A 16,738-nucleotide genomic window follows, 5' to 3' on the forward strand; every position below is an offset into this window, starting at 1 on the left:
CTATTACATCCTGCATCCCCAGCTGATCAGCCACTACAACCTGCTCATCTTTCAGTACACCAGCTATCACAGCCTGTGGACCCAGTGAGTCTGCAGCAGACGCCACATCCTGCTGCTCCCGCCTTCCAAGCCAGACATCCAGCTAATCCTGTGTACTTGCAGCAACCACCACATCCTGCTGATCCTACCTACCAACCTTCACGTCCACCAGAACTTGCGACCCAGCCATCACAGTGGGCAGAAGCTCATTGCCCGCGCCCAACATACTGCATCCTGAAGCTTTGCATGATCCAGCTGGCAAATACTATGTTCCTTATCCCTCAGGAAGTAACTTTCCATCATCTTCCTCTGCTGAACACCATAATCCACAGGTTGCCACAACTTACCCAGCAGGAACGCCTACCAAACCTGATGGAGATGATGGTAGCGTCTTCATATGGCATTCCAAAGCCTAAGCTGGTGATCTTCAGGTCGGGCAGAGAGAGTGACTTCGCCTTATTAAAGAAAGGGCTGGACAGCACCTTAGGGCCACATTCTCATCTGGGAGAAGATTACAAGTTTCAGGTCCTATTAGATCATCTAGAGCATCCCAGCGCCCTACAGGTAGCCAAGCGCTACATTCACGACCGCACTCCCTATACTAGTGCAATGAGGGCGCTAGAGCAGAGGTATGGACAGCCAAGGCAGTTAGTCCAAAGTGAGCTTAGCACTATATTAAACTGCCCCCCTATTAGAACCGGAGACTCTCAAGCTATTGAAGACCTGTCCCTGTCTGTGTCCAGCCTGGTCGGGCTTCTCAGTACCATGGATGAAGTAGCAGCCAGTGAGCTCCATTGTGGTTCACATGTGGACAGACTGCTTACCAAGCTCCCCCTGAACTACAGAGACAGCTTCATCGAGTACTGTATCACCCGGGGGATCATCCGCACTGGCAGCAGCCGAACGTACAACATGTACGACTTCTCAGAATGGCTGGAACGGAAATCCCAAGTCCTGCAGCTATCCAGACATGCCTCTCAAATGCCCCCTGACAGGCCACGTCCAGAGAAGAACCTACTCAAAGCCTCAGCAGGGCTCAAGCCACACAACAAATCTCAAGTCCCATCTACTACGGCCCAAACCCAGCCCAAGCCAAGCTAAAACAAGAGGGAGAATCTACCGCTCCAGATCCGACAGTCCAACCTAAGAAGAGACAGAAGTTCAAACCTTATTGTCCATACTGTGAAGGGACAGAGCATTATCTGAATGGCTGTGATGGATTCAAAAGGCTAGACCTCAAAGCTATGGCTACCTGGATTACCGAGAAGGCCAAATGCTGGCGTTGTGGTCGTAAAACATTCTCCAGAGCAGTGTACTCTGAAGAAGCCGTGCAGCACCTGTGGTGACCAGCATTTGTCGGTGCTCCATGACCTGGTTGAGGCCAAGAAGCGGGACCCTAACATACTAACTGTGAGTACCAGTATGGTTTACCTAGACTATTCAAGTCACTCAGGTCGTGTTATGCTTAAGGTAGTACCCATCCAACTACATCATGGTGGCAAATCTCTGGACACATTTGCTGTGCTTGATGACGGCTCAGAGAAGACTGTTGTGCTTCCTGCGGCAGTCAAATCTCTAGGTTTGGAACAGGAGGAAGCAACACTCTCACTAAGAACTATCCGTCGAGATGTAATCCAGATGGAGGGAGGCTTTGTCTCATTTCAGGTGTCACCAAGGGCTAAGCCCAAAGTGAGGTACAAAGTAACACATGCCTTCACAGCCGACCAGCTGAGTCTAGCTACTCAGTCATGTCCAGCTGACCAGCTGAAGAAGAAGTATCTTCACTTGCAGAAAGCCCAGATTGAAGGATTCAACCAGGTCCAACCTTTGGTGCTGATTGGCTCAGATAACGCTCATCTCATCACCCCTGTCCGTCCCTGTCCTTCGGGGTCGTCCCAAAGGGCCGGTAGCCGCCTGCACCAAGCTCGGATGGGCCATCCAGGGGCCGCCAGTAGTATGCCTACATCTGAGGGGACCTGCAGTGCCTGAACATGTGCCTTTCTCCTGCAGAGGCCCTGCATCAAGATGTGAAGCGTTTGTGGCAACTAGACGCTTCCCCCTACAGGACAGAGAAGGAGGTCACACGGTCAAAGGAGGACAGAGAGGCGGTAGCTATGTTGGAAACAAAGTTGCCAACAGAGTTCCCGGCATGCAGCGAGGCAGAGCTCAGGAAGACTGCATTCTGTGGGCACGCTTCTGTATCCCCGACCTTACCTGATCCAACACAGTATGCCACACTAGATGAGCTGATTGCTGCTACATACCGGACCCTACACGGGGCGGCCGACACTCCTATTACAGCTGCAGAGCAACTAGAAACCAAGACCATGCTGCTTCGCTCGGCTCAGACTGACAGCTTCCCAGAGGAGGCCCGAGCCCTCCAGATCGGTCACCCAGTCCGCTCAGACAGCCGTCTTAGCGTGCTGTCCCCTGAATATGACAGTCTGACCAGTCTCATCAGAGTCGGAGGCCGCCTCCGTCGAGCCGCCGACTTAGATCCAGACAGTATTCATCCCATTGTGTTAGCAGCTGAACATCCCTGACCAAGCTCATCATAAAACTTATGATGACCAGCTCCTTCATCCAGGTGCAGAGAGGCTGTTTATGCGAATACGGGCGCACCTATTGGATTCTCAGAGGACGTCAAGCCATTAAGAAACACCAGCACCAGTGTGTGGACTGTAGGAGATGGCGCGCCCACCTTCTACACCCAAAATGGCTGACTTACCTTCATCACGGCTGAGACTCTATAAGCCCCGTTCTGGTCAACGGGCGTGAACTGTTTTGGGCCGTACACCGATAAAGATAGGTCGTAGAAGAGAGAAACGCTGGGGAATTATCTACAAGTGTCTTACAACCAGATGCGTGCACCTCGATCTCCTCCCTAGTCTTGACACCGATTCCTTCCTTATGTCATTACGCAGATTTATCGCACGCCGAGGAAAGCCATACGAGATGTGGTCGGATCGAGGGACCAATTTCAGAGGTGGTCACAGAGAACTCCAAACGGCGTTTGAAAACATGGAGCCTGACCTCAAGCAGCAGCTAGCCAAGCAGACTATCAACTTCTGCTTCAATCCCCACACTCTCCTCATTGCGGAGGAGCCTGGGAAAGGGAAATCAGAGCAGTGAAGTCAGCTCTGCAAGTAGTCCTGAAGGACCAAGTTGTGGCGAAGAAGTCCTACTCACAGCCCTCATAGAGATTGAGGGCATTTTGAACTCAAAACCACTCGGCTATGCATCAGCTGACATAGCTGACCCAGATCCCATCACACCAAATCTTCTCTTGATGGGGCGGCATGATTCAGCACTGCCCCAGGCAGTTTACGGCCCCTCAGGCACTCTTTCAACCAGAAGATGGAGACACAGTCAGGTCATCAGCGACCACTTCTGGAAGCGGTTCATACAGAACTACCTCCCAGGACTGCAACTCCGACAGAAATGGAGGAAGTCCACTGACAACATGGCCGTGGGACAAGCTGTTATGATTGTGGACGCTAATCTGCCTAGAGGCCTTTGGCCTGTGGGTACCATTTCCCAAGTTTTTCCAGGGACTGATGGCATTGTTCGAGCTGCCGAGGTCAAGGTTAAAGACAGTACCTATGTTCGCCCGGTAACTAAGCTGGTGGAACTTCCCAAAGTTCCTGAGGGCTCAGATGATACTGTTTCAAAATAGAAGGACTTTAGCATGTGTGTATTTCCATACAAATACAGGGGCGGCTGTTAAAAAAGTCGCTTGGTCACTTTACTGTTTAGACTACGTTACCCATGATGCACCTCGGTATCTGTACTTCGGTTGGGAATGTGTTCAGCGCAGTTCTGCACAGATGAGAGGTGTGTCGGAGGTGTCGGAGGATTAACGTTTTCGCATTCCTGTGTTAACCCCTGTGCGTGCTTATCATGTGAGTATTATAAGATGAGAGTGATGATTGTTTGACTTTATCTGTGTAATCTGCTCTGTGTAATTTGCTACGTAGAAGCTAGTCCCGTTGCTATCGCTAAGCTACGTTGTTGGCAAATTACACAGAGCAGATTACACAGATAAAGTCAAACAATCATCACTCTCATCTTATAATACTCACATGATAAGCACGCACACAGGGTTAACACACACAGGAATGCAAGGAAAAACGTTAATCCTCCGACACCTCCGACACACCTCTCATCTGTGCAGAACTGCGCTGAACACATTCCCAACCGGAAGTACAGATACCGAGGTGCATCATGGGTAACGTAGTCTAAACAGTTAAAGTGACCAAGCGGACTTTTAACAGTGATACTATCACCAGAAACTGATGGTAACACACCTACAATGTGTTTGTTGACATGTTTGATTCCACTGATGGAGGGAGTTTCAGTTTGTTCCATGACTGCATTTCACTCACTGCATCTGTTTGTATCTCTGTCACTGCAGGACCAACATGGAGCGAGAAGTCAGCGCTCTCAGGAGGCCGACAAACCTCACAGAAGAAAGGGAGAGAAAACATACAGCTGTGATTTGTGTGGAAAGGCTTTTACCCGGGCTGAAAGCTTAAAAACACACCAATTCATCCACAGTGGATTTAAACCTTACAGCTGTGAGTTGTGTGGAAAGTCTTTTACCCTGGCTGGAGACTTAAAAAACCACCAACTCATCCACAGGGGAGTTAAACCTTACAGCTGTGATGAGTGTGGGAAGGATTTTACCCGGACTGGACATTTAAAAACACACCAACTCATCCACAGTGGAGTTAAACCGTACAGCTGTGATGAGTGTGGGAAGTATTTTACCCGGGGTGGAGACTTAAAAAGACACCAACTCATCCACAGGGGAGTTAAACCGTACAGTTGTGACTTGTGTGGAAAGTCTTTTACCCAGGCTGAAAACTTAAAAACACACCAACTCATCCACAGTGGATTTAAACCTTGCAGCTGTGAGTTGTGTGGAAAGTCTTTTGCCCAGGCTGGAGGTTTAAAAAGACACCAACTCATCCACAGTGGAGTTAAACCTTACAGCTGTGAGTTGTGTGGAAAGTCTTTTACCGAGTCTGGAGGTTTAAAAAGACACCAACTCATCCACAGTGGAGTTAAACCTTACAGCTGTGAGTTGTGTGGAAAGTCTTTTACCCAGGCTGGATGCTTACAAAGACATCGACTCATCCACAGTAGATTTAAACCTTACAGCTGTGACTTGGGTGGAAAGTCTTTTACCCAGACTCGAGACTTAAAAAAACACCAACTCATCCACAGGGGAGTTAAACCTTACAGCTGTGACTTGTGTGGAAAGTCTTTTACCCAGACTCGAGACTTAAAAAAACACCAACTCATCCACAGGGGAGTTAAACCTTACAGCTGTGACTTGTGTGAAAAGTCTTTTACCCAGGCTGGAGACTTAAAAAAACACCAACCCATCCACAGTGGAGTTAAACCTTACAGCTGTGACTTGGGTGGAAAGTCTTTTACCGAGGCTGGAGGCTTTAAAGCACACCAACTCATCCACAGTGGAGTTAAAGCATACAGCTGTGACTTGTGTGGTAAAGCTTTTGCTCAAAGTCGAAACTTACAGAAGCATCTAGTTACCCACTCTGGAATTAAGGCGTACAGCTGCAACTTTTGTGGAAAAAGTTTCAGTGAAAAACACTACCGAAATATTCACCTACGGATTCACACTGGAAATGATGTTTACTGCTGTGATCAGTGTGGGAAACTGTTTACAACAGATGCACAGTTACAACAACACATGTTTAGCCACACTGAGGAGAGACCTTACAAATGTGACCTGTGTGAGAAGACTTTTAAATCTCCACATAAGCTTAATAAACACCAACAGATCCACACAAGAAAGTAACTCTACAAGTGCAGTTAATGTGAGGTATGTATTTATCTTTTTATCCTGTATTTTTAACCTGATTGTTTGGAACAAGTCTCATCAGTAAACTTATGGAGTCGTTTTCGCCCAGTAAGCTGAGTGTTATAATGTAAACAGTAAAATGTAATTGGACGTTGGCAGAGATGCTCTTTGTTTCAGGCAACATTCAGGATAAAAATAAAAAAAGCAGAGCAACACAGATGGATCCAGTTCTCAACCCTGTTGTCACTGTGGGGGTGGGAAAGAGTTTCTCTGTGACCATTGTGAAACAACTTCCAATCATCAACGGGACCTAAAACCACATCAACGTAGACACACTGGAGACAAAATGAACTATTGCAAAGAATGTCGGAGAGGCTTCCACACACCAAGTACATTAAAAATACATGAACTCTTCCACAGTGGGGTAAAAAAGCACATCTCTGACCAGTGTGGGTCATCCTTCACCACTGCATGTGAGCTTAAAGAAAAAGCATAAATGAATCCACACAGAAGAGACACCATACAAGTGCAGACACTGTGACAAAAGCTTCTCACAATCAGGTCATCGTAACAAACATGAACGTACACACATGGAAGTGAACTTCAGCTGTGACCAGTGTGACAAGAGCTTCAGGAATGTCAGTTCATACTCTGAACACAAACGATCCCACACTGTAAATAAACTGTTTCACTGTTACCAATGTGCAAAAACATTCACTTCATTATCTGCTCTGTGCAAACATCAGGCTGATCATGCAGGACTGAAATCACTGGATCACAATGAATCTGAAGAGAGAGAAAGATCCTCTTCTGGTTTCAGGGTCAGACTTAAAAACCTTGAGATCAGGCTCCACAGAGTTCAGATGGAATCTCCTGTAAAGAGTGTCAGCTGATGTCACACTTGGATCTGATGAGGTAGCTCTGATTTCTGGACCTGCAGTGAATAATCCTGAATGTTACATTTAGGAAGTTGCATGTATAGATATGCATATCAAGTTTATGTTTTTTTCCTTTGGGGGATTTTAATTCTCTAAAATGTTTTCTATGTTACATTTTAATCTTTGTTCCCTTAGGACACAGTAGTGTTTAGTAGTTGTACTTGTTACTGTATTATTAAAGTTATAGGGATGTCTTTTCTTTTTCTTTTCTTTAAAACCAAACTGGTATTCTATCAAAAATCACATTTGGATATGTATATCATTTCTTTTATTTGAACTTTTTTAGCTTTTCCAAAATCATTGCATGTTTCACCTCAGTTAAATTTCAATTCTTCATTCATATTTAATCTTTTGCTGTGGTAGAATCTTCTCTTAAATCCTTTTTCTCCCAAAACTGCAAATTATTTCACAGCAGTTGCTCTTAAAACTTCCAAAATGAACTAAATCTGTCCACCAGCTTTGAAACAAGAGCTGCTGTGACTTTATGTCCAGAAAAAAGAAACTCAAGCTGAACTGGTTTTGGGCTGTACTTCCATGTAATACCATTTTTTTTTTTTACCAGAAGATGGAGCAGTGAGGCTGTGTAACCTTAATTTAATTAGGGAAGGAACACAATATTCACAGTGGCAGCAAAGAACTGTTAAAAGTTAAAAACAGCAGCACACATCAGGACCATTTTAAAGATCACAGGTGACTACTTTTAGTTAATTCAAATCCTATTAAACATCTATTTTTGGCTCCTCTTTTCACTTTAGTGTATTTACTGTATCCTTTGTTTGTCCATGTTGTTTTTTAATTAATTCATTTTGATCCACATGTTCTGTGGTTGTTTTCCTGTTGATCTGAAGTTTGTATTATGAAATCCTGATAATGTTTAAGCGTTAGTTATATTTGATGAACTCTGTGTAAAGTTTATCTTATTAAACGGTTTGATGTGAAAAATAAAGAAATGGTCTCACAGCAAGTAGTTTGAGCCATTATTTCAGATCCAAACTAATTTAAATGTTTTTAGTGGTACATGTGGAGGTTTATCAGAGGAGGAGACTTGGCTGTTCTCGGCACAGTTCATGCAGCTCATTAAAAACCCTGAAATGATCTTAAGGAAAAGATGTTTGATTTTTCTTAAAAACAAGATGTGGGCATGAAGTTTTCAGACAGTGTGTTTAAGATGCATTGTGATTAACATCTCACACATTCCAATAAAGCAGATGTTCCTGCATTGCAACAGTAGTTTGCAGATGTGTTCATTCCCCCGACCATCTGCAAGACTCTCATGCAGCACCAATTTGAAACGCAGCCTGGTGTGAAAGTGTGTTCATGGCCCTACAGGTTGCCTGAGCACAAGAGACAAATTGTGCAAAAGGAATTGGCTGAAATGGGGAAAATGCTGTTATCATAGGATGAAATGAGGATTTGTTCCTCAGTGTTTGGTCTCCTATCTGTTTGCCATATGATTTGTCCCAGCTGTTGAGAGGGGCCGGTTGTCTTTAAGGTGGTAATTAAGAAGTGAGCGCAGGGTTTTATACGGTTCTGTGATGATTGTCACAAAGCGAAGGTCTCATGGTTTGATGCTTATCCCATGCCCCGGGTTGACCTGACTGTATAAGCACTGCTTGTTTTTATGATTTTGGATTTAACTAACACCTACTGGCAGATTCCCTTGTCTGCAGAGTCCAAAGACAAAAACGTCCTTCTCTACTCTGTATGGTTCGTACCATTCATCACACTTCTGTTAGGCTTGTTTGAAGTCCCGGGCATTTTTCAGAACCTCCTGTAGCGATAGCTGTGTTCTCACACTGCATATGCTGTTTTGGTATCGTAAACCACCGCCTCTGTTCAAAGATGGTCGTTCACAGTGGACATAGATGGCTTCTTTTACTCCTCTTTCAAAGCATCTGTGTTCTCTGTCCAAAATGTTCTTCTTCATCTTGGTAAACAAAGACATATTAATCTACTAGGTCAGCTCTGCTCCACTGTACAATGTAGATGTTGCTCTTTGGAGCTTGACATGTCAGAATGACGTCCTGTCCAAACTCAGCTGTGAGTTTCTGGTCAGAATGAGGAAACGACACAAAGCAGAGAGGTTAAAAGTCAAAGGACAACTTTTACAACTTTTCATTTCTACAGCAACCAATCAAAGGGAGGAAAGGAGACAACTGAGCTTTGTTTAAAAAATTTATTGTATATTAAAATCATCACACCAACCATACAATAAGTGTCTTGTACCATAAATTATTGAAAACAAGTAAACAATAATGGAGTGCTCCCATAAATGTTATTTCTTCAGTACTAGAGTATCACAGATTTGTCTGAAAGGTTCAAAGCTGTAAAATAAGACCTGTTTTCCTGTTGTAGAGTCAAAGGATGAGTTTATATCAACCAAATCAATCAGCTGGATTTGTAGTTCAGGTTCACATATTCAGCCCTGTTCATTGACTGCTCCTTCTTCTTCTTCGGTGTTTAACAGCAGCTGGCATCCTTATAGATGCATTGCTGCCATCTTCTGTTTTAGTCTGTTACTACACTGTTAAGTCCTACTACTTATTCCTGCATCTTTCAGGCTCTTACGAAGCTTCAAACGAATTAGTCAAATTAATCGTCTACAGTTTTGAAAGTCAACATAATCGTGACTAGTCGACTAATCTTGGCAGCCCTAGTAATTAGCCTATCTCATGTTTATAAACTGATTATTGATTAGTAATTTATGTTTCAGGGAGCAGAGAGAGTACTCTTTAGGGTCTAATAATTTTCAGAGAAAAAAATCTATCACACAGTATTATTTAACCAACATCCATAATGATTTAAATACATTTAGTAAGAAATAAAACTGTCTTCTCTTCTATATCATAACAATAAAACAAGAGGAGGTATTAGGAAATATATTTTATTTTATTCTAGTGCGTATTTGCTGTGTATTTTGTTTGATGCATCAATAACAGGCCAGTATATTAAAAGGCCACCTTTCAGTTATAAATTGTGCCATAGTTTATAGGCTGCTTAGCCAGACTGAAACTGTGCAGAACAGGAAGCTCAGAACAGGAAGCTTTGTGCAGAGTTGCAGAGAGCATCGCCTACGTTTGCACTGATAAAAGAGAATAAGAGGAAACAGCTTGGGGTGAAAGTGCGTTGAGACTGTTAGTGACGTGCAAGCATACTGCGTAGGACGGGTCAAATTAACTGTCATTGTTGCATGATAATACACTTTGCTTATGCAGACAGGGCATGTACAGCCCTTTAAATAGTGAAGCCTGTGTAGTTCCTCTTTGAGATCTACCGGACCGTGCTTTAGGTGGTGTTGTGTGGATTTCCCGCATATATGTGTAATAAATAATTGTTGTTGACTGGACCTGTTCTGAGTATTGGTTGTTTATTCTCAGCACATCAAGAAAGAAGCGGGACAGAGGAAACCTGCAGTGGGTCAAAACTGAACCAGGACTCTTCTTACTCTGAGGACACTCCACCTAAATGCCAAAACTCTGTCACCTCTGCCCCACGAAGAAAATACACACACACAACATGAACAGTGTCACAGGTTTGAGATTCAGTAAATGATAATTTTCCCTGACTTAATGCACGCTTGTGGAGACAAAATCGACCTCAATAGGTCAGAAATATCTGCAGCACCTGTACATCATAAAAACAGTATTCAAATGTGACTGTCGCGGGTTGTGGCTGCGGCGAGATAGATGCAATGGTGCGGAATCTGCAATCATGCCTCACCGTACTGGGTCCTGAGATGGTGTTGTTGTGTATCTTGGGCCAGCGACTGGAAAGCCATAGCATGTAACTGGTGAATAACAGCAAAGTATGCAGGAATATGTGGATGTGTCTGCTGTGTGTTCTTTACAATAAGATTTTGATTTTTGTGAGTAATTTTAGGAAAACTCATTAAATTTCAGGCTCAAATAATAACATGTGGGGGATTTTCCTGCTGTCAAATGTGACCTGAAAAGTATGTCAGGGTTACACCTATAAAACACTCACAGCTTCAATCACAGGCTAAAGATGAAGACAGGAGTTAACTTTTAGATCACATCAGCTCTCCTACATATGTTTGGTGTTCTGTTAAATGTGTCCTGTTGTTTTTTCTCATTGTTCTTATAAATTGCTCAGACGTCTAAAGCTCATGTTTGACAGCAGAGGGATGGAGGTTACAGTTACTGTCAGTGGGACTCTGAGCTCCGAGGATTAGCACAGAGCTGAGTGTCACTTTGTTATTATAGAAGGAGCTGTGCTATGAATACATTTATACTGCAGTGTTTGGTGAAGTCCTCACAGGGGTTTGAATATAAGCACAAAAACTCCAAAGATCTTTGCTTCCTTTCTTTTTAAAGAACTTTTACACTGATGCAGTTATCAGTCTTGGTGAAATACTTCTAACGTGTGATCCAGGCCGATCCTCCTCACTCCTCTCCATCTCAGAGATAACGGTTTGGTTTGTAGCGGTTAAATCTCACCTGCAGAGACAAACACGAAGAGTCCGACAGACAGCAAAGCGGAGCAGCGCCACGCAGTCACAGCAGACATGTGCGTGTTCTTAGCTCCTAATCCCACACTCAGGCTGGGATAACACACATTTAAGATGTTGTTAAAACGTTCATAACCAACTTTCAACACTGGTTTGATCAAATCCAAGGTTTGCATAAAACTATAAGTAACTATAAGTAACTAATGTCGCCGCATTTTATTGACGTTTCAAAGCTCGGACATAGGTTTTTGTTTCTTGCTCAGACAGAACAGTACCCTAACAAAAAACAAAAACTTGGTTTACTTTGAAGGCCAGATCTGGGGACCAATGACATCACTGCGAGGCAAAGACCCATAGACCCCTCTTTCTTTTTAAAGATCCATCAGCTGTATCCAACCCAATATACCGATCCCAAAATCCACTGAGTGCCTCTGTGTTTGCTTTTCTTTGGTTATTTGTTTCCTTGTCACGGCCCTGCATTTTGGGTCCTCTCTTCCTGCCTGCCTACACACAGACATCACATTCCTTTATTTAAATATTTTATTATACTATTTATTTTTAGTTCAAGACAGCAGTCTTTTAACATATTGTTTTACACAAATAAGCAAATAAAATAATGAGTGAAGAACAGAACAGAATCCATTTCCTCTTCAAACTGCTGTCAGACATTATCCACTGCACTCTGATCACATCACTCAGACCAGCTGCTTTCTACAAAGTCTCATCAACAACATCTTTAGAAACAAACATCAACAACCAGGAAGCAGCTTCACCTCTGATCACACACACACTCAACTCTACTCACTCACCTGGAGGAACAACAACCAGGTTGATGATGTATTTAATCCAGTATGTTCTTCTCATGATCACACGACACTTGCATGTTCCATCAACACCAAAACTCACATTCTTCTGAACCAAAGACACGTCTCCATCCTTCATCTGTCTGTCCTGCAGAATCACCCGGTTCTTAAAGGATGATTCTCATCCTGGTAACAAAAAAAACAAACAAAAAAAGAGGAAAAAGCACAGAGGAGAGAGGTTAAAGGTCAGTTATAACTGTTGACTTTTATAATTGCCAATCAGAGTGAGGATGGGAGACAACTGAGCTTATTTCAAAATTGATGGTATAGTAAAATCATCACAGTAACTGTATAATAAGTGTCATATACCATAAATTATTGAAAACAGCATTTCAGTGGTAATTGATAATGGAGTGCTCCCACAAATGTTATTTCTTCAGTTAACCTTCTAGGACCCTCGTCCCACATATGTGGATATCACATTTTGGTTATTTAGACCAAAATGCTCAATTTTGCTCTACATGGGCCTACATCCACTTACAAGGACATTATACTGCTACTGTTTTATCAAAATTTTAAACGAATATCCTGAGATGGCTCTTATTTTTCTTAAAAACAAAAATGAGATAAAAACAAATCTGGTAATTCTTTGTTTTTACATTCATCGGGCCCCAATATGCACAAATATCAAAGAGAAATTAAAAATGCATGTCGTGGAAGAGTTGGGGTCTTAGGAGGTTAAAGCACAGTTGTAGGAACCACTTGTTGGGTAAGTGGGTTGGTTTAGAATGCACACTGTATTGGTACACGGTTGTGGGGCATGACTAATGGGTGTGTATTAGGCAATAAATGTGGTTGCACTCACCTTTCCCCTCATCTGGTGTTTCATAAGCGGAAGGGTGAGCATGGGCTGAAACTTCCTGTTGATTTGGTTTGATTGTGCAGGTTGATGTCGTAATTTGGTGTAATAATTAGGGCAACATTCGCAGTTGTGTTTGTTTCTGCAGTCTGTGCATTTGTTTGGGTTTTTTTTTTTAGTCCATGTACTGATTTATGGTTTGGACAGTGTAATGGTTAAATAAATAGAACAATCTGCTAAGAAAATAATTTTTTGTGTTTATTAGTGTGCATCTTCAGTATCCCCATTGCAGCCCTCTTAGGGGCTGACATAGGCAAGATGTAGAAAACTTTGGTTTTTTTCTGGTCTTGGCAACCCGTGATAGCTGTTCACGGAAGGAAACAATAAAAAACATGACATCATAATGTGTTCTTGTATTTTGTGTTGATCAATCAAAAAGGTATTAATCACAGAAAATAAACATTTAAAGTACACAAACCTTGTGAGCTAACATCCAGAAGGGATAAATAGTATTTTATGGCCTTAGTATGTTCTTCTCTATCTTCTTTCTCACTTATTTCTTCAATTCATCTAATTTTATCTTCATGTCTTTCTTAAATTGCTGGCTGTCTGAGGGGTGTCCAAAAAATGATATGAGCTTCATAGATAATTGGGAAACTTTCTGGAGGAAACCTCGTCTTGTTAGAGGAGACGGCATCCATCCCAATTTGGATGGAGCAGCTCTCATTTCTAGAAATATGGACAAATTTATTAATTATAGCGCTATGTTTGTGCAGATTTGTGCAGGTAAAATTATCGTTTGTAAAGTGAAGGAGAGTTAGATTCACATTGCATTTCTCCTGGATAAGAAAACTGTCAAGCTTTTGAATTCAGCTGAAGGTTAAATACAATGACAAGTTTTCTCTTTCTCAAAAAAGGGAATACACAATTATAAAGCCTGCCACTTGGACTCATATCATCAACGATCTTATATGGAAGATGATCAAAAATACCTGCGTGAACAGATCACTAAAGAGCTGTGTGAGGGCAGAATGGAACCAGCTGTATGGAGGTCAGTGAAGCCAGCAGATTTGACAGATGTTGGAAGTCCTGAGCCAAGCTACCTTCCAAGTTTGGCCACTCTGCGAAAAGCCAAACAAGAGAGAAAAGACTTGGAATTAGGAGATAAGGACCCCATCGCATCTCTGCAATTATTAAATATAGTGTTCCTCACAGTGGTAGCATCCGAGATATTGGACTGGACAGATTTTTCTGTCACTACTGAGTCAAACTTAGATGCATGTTTACAAGACATTGTCAAAAGAATCTTCCCCAACTGTGTGTTTTGATGCAACTGGTTCAGTTGTGAAAAAACTGCTGAGACCAAATGGCAAATCTGGCCATATCTTCCTTTATCAAGGTATTCTGACAGAAAACAATTGCCCCAGTGTCCCAGTGGTGCAAATGCTATCAGAGAAACATGATGTTAATGCCGTCGCAAACTGGTTGACAGAATGGATTCGTGCAGGTGCACCTGTGCCAAAGGAAGCTGTGAGTGACTTTTCTCTGGCAATTCTGGGAGCTCTGGTCAAGGCTTTGACTCCTCATCCTGATCTAAAGTCCTACCTTAATGAATGCTTTCATGTCCTTCTTGGAACCCAGTCTGCCAAACTCCCTCTTGTTTTATGAGGGTTGATGTTGCACACTGCATCAAGATGATATGCCAGTGGGACTGCCTGAAGAAGAAGATTTGTCTTTGTCAGGTCATTAGCAAAACTTCTTCCTACGTGCTATCACTGTTGTGGCCCTCAGTGAGGCAGAAGGTGATGAGAGTTCTGGAGCACCTCTTCCTTCAGAAAGGTGCAAGAAATACCTGAAAGCCCAAATTGCTCAATCTCCATCATCATTCCAGATGAACAGACAGAGGAAGGGGAGAGAGTGGATTCAGTTGATGAGATCCAGACTGACCTATGACAGTGGGTAACAGGAATATGTGAAGAGAGCAGGTCACTTGCTGCAGCAAACTCGTGGGGCCTAGCTGTTCCGCCCAAAGAAAGGAAGAGGACTTCTTACCTCTCTTCATGTACCGAATGGCTCCATGCAGATGAATCTTTTGGAGCAAAACGAGTGAAGGTGGAATTATTAAAAAATGGAAACCTTCATCAGCATATTAGGGGAATCAACAATCTCTGTGCTGAACACGTGCATTTGATGCATTTTTTCGTGCTTATGCTGTGCGTTCTGTGACAGCTCCACATTTCAAAATGCTGTCCTGAAAGACAGTGAAAACCCAGTCTTGCACCTGGTGAAAGCCATTGCCACAGATGGTGTGACCCAACAAACATACAGGAGGAGGGCAGAGCTGCTTAGTGTAATGTTTGAAGCTGTCCAGTTGAGGTCTGGTGCCATCCAAATCGATGCTCAGTTCAATATCTCCGCTGTAATTCCTAAGACAATGAGGAACATATCAAGTGTTTATTTTACCAAACACTGCTCTTCACAGCACTGCTACCTCAGCAAAGGGATGACAAGGGAAGTGCCATTTGTTTCTCCTGCCATCTCTGTCCTCAAAGAGTCTGGTATGGCTCATCTTGGCACTGCTGTAGAAGGACTTGGCCTACCTGAGTCTACCTGCCTCAGGCCACTCTCCAATCCATCTCTGTGTCGATCAGAATTCAAAGCAGAAGACAGCACCACAGGAAATGAGCTCTGTGCAGGGACAGTTACTCACAGCTACAACATTGGAGATATTGTGTGGATTGATACTGACCTTGCAAACCAAACAGAATTTGGTTTCGTATCGTGAAAGCTATGGAAATGTAAATAAAAATGTTTATCATTAGATTTTTAGAAGAAAATGAATCATCTAACCTTTACAACGGGAAAAGGTATTTGTTAAAACGAAGACAGCTAAGTGAGTCCTTCCCATAAAAATGGGAAATTAGGAAAGATGGACAACCAACTTGAAAATTACAGCAAATAGTTTTGAAGCTCAGAAACATTAAATCACTTTTAAGAGCCTTGTACATTATGTGAATAGCCAATGCAGATATTTCATAAAAAGCAAACTGCTAACAGAACCCTTTCTTGTTTACTTTATAATAAAACATTACTTACTTAGTCTTATAAGAGCCACGGTGGATGTGGCCAGAGAGCCACATGTGGCTTTAGAGCCGCAGGTTGAAGCTCCCTGGCCTAGGTGCTGTGGAATTTTCAATTTGAAAGGGCCCCCTTTCCCCCTGTGGAATTTTCTACATGTTTTCTACAATTTTCTTCATTTTTTTCTGAGACAGCTACATTATTAATAGCAAACATATATAATTCAAAACCAAATCACAGAGACATACTGGGTATGTATAAAAATGTTTTCCACAGAAAAAAAAAAAACGTTAGCCTACCTTGTGTATGTTTCTGCACTAGCAACAAAAGAAATATCAACCTTTCCGCTGACTAAATTGGTTTACTAAAGTGTAAACTGAGAAAACTTAATATGCAGCAAGCCTAGAAAAAGTGGACAGTCTTCTGTAAAAGTGCATAACTCCACAGCTGCTGAAACTCACTGCCACAGACACTGGTGTTATACAGCGTAGGCCAGCGTAATTTTACCTGCACAAATCTGCACAAACGTAGCACTAACCGCTCCGCCTATTTGCCTTTACGTTTCAAGTGGCTGGGGGGGTCAGCCTCACTTTCAGCTGCTCTCGCAGCGAAAGTGCGGACTCGCGTACTTGAGAATTGACAAACTGCTTGAGTCTCTCCAGTAAATCCAGCAGCTTTTTAACAACAAATGACGTCTTTGAGCTGCTGCAGATGTTAGTAAAT

The sequence above is a fragment of the Oreochromis aureus genome, linkage group 3, assembly GCF_013358895.1.
Source record: "Oreochromis aureus strain Israel breed Guangdong linkage group 3, ZZ_aureus, whole genome shotgun sequence".
Taxonomy (NCBI): domain Eukaryota; kingdom Metazoa; phylum Chordata; class Actinopteri; order Cichliformes; family Cichlidae; genus Oreochromis; species Oreochromis aureus.